The sequence below is a fragment of the Juglans regia genome, chromosome 6 (assembly GCF_001411555.2).
Source record: "Juglans regia cultivar Chandler chromosome 6, Walnut 2.0, whole genome shotgun sequence".
Taxonomy (NCBI): Eukaryota; Viridiplantae; Streptophyta; class Magnoliopsida; order Fagales; family Juglandaceae; genus Juglans; species Juglans regia.
Genome location: NC_049906.1, coordinates 15,626,741 through 15,628,023, shown reverse-complemented (window position 1 = coordinate 15,628,023; position 1,283 = coordinate 15,626,741). Strand labels below are relative to the sequence as shown.

Below are 1,283 nucleotides of genomic sequence, written 5' to 3'. Positions count from 1 at the left end.
CTTTATAATATTTTTTATGTAATTTTTTCTCTCTCATTTTTAAAAATATAATAAAATATTTAAACTTAAATTATTTTACTACCATTCATAAATATAGATATTTCAAAATATTCTAAATATCTATAAAGTCGTTAATGTTTTTTTAATCGGCATGCTCCCCGTTTTTTGTGAAATATTCTACTAGTTAATACGGGTGTAACTTCTATTTTCTTTTGATTATTTACAATTCTGACCCCAACTTTTATTTCATTACATTTTAGTCTTGAAACTTTGTGAATTGCATTTTGATCCACCAAGTTTTTATAAAAAATTCTATCTGTAGTCAAGTTTGCGCACTTTTTGCACACTCTATTAATATAATTGATTGCGTCACTTTTTTTTAATATAAAATAATTGTTTTGACTAATCACATCAATCAAATGCATAAATTGTACGTAAAAATAACTATACGTAGCAAAACTCAAGTAATTTCATTCCCCATTTTGTACTATTTTTCTCAAACTTCATTTCCTTCCTATTTATTTTTTCCTTTTATGCATATTTTTTTTTTTAATTAATGACAATTTTAAGTCACAAAATCCTTAAGTGGCCGAATGGTATAAATCCAAAATTGTTTAACTTTACTTAATGCTTGATGATTTTTTTCTCTTAACACCTTAAACTCTAGTTTTGCACATTAAGCAACCATGGACTTATAAGTCCCCTTTCCTAGCACTTGGTGGCCAAAACATGTAAGTATTTAAATTTGACACTTTCATTTCAACATTGCTAAAAGCTCCGCTTTCATTTGAACCATAGTTTACATGTTTCAAGTTCACTCAATTCTACCCACATCTCTTTAAATTAACATTGAATATTGAAAAAAAAAAACATTGCATTGGCCCTCATTCAATTTAGTTAAAGATATTACCAGAACTCATGGGAGTAGTAAGCGATGGCACACATAAAAATAAATGGTCAAAAATTTGAAGCAATTATTAATAAACAAAATCACTATAATAAGAAATGTTATAAATATTATTCTCATAAGAAATAAAAAATAAAGCATTTTCATGGCAACAAATCTTTTACATGGAAAATAACTTTTGCAATGAAAAATTTGATAAAAAAAAAGCATTTATGTTAATATTGTGAATGTCGCATATATAATAAACTACGTTAGTACGTCCCTCAGGTAGTCCCTTTAGAGATATCCGATAAAATTAGAACGATACAAAGAAGATTAACATGGCCCCTACGTAAGGATATATGATAAATAGTCCCTCACGTATCACTTAATTTTT

The 1,283-nt window shown here is 26.7% G+C and overlaps 1 non-coding gene across 1 annotated transcript; it reads left to right on the top strand.

Moving 5' to 3' along the window:
- Positions 1–1,177: 1,177 nt before the first annotated feature.
- Positions 1,178–1,283, top strand: LOC118348807. The gene has a single exon (XR_004801814.1). It is a non-coding gene; the product is annotated as a U6 spliceosomal RNA (small nuclear RNA).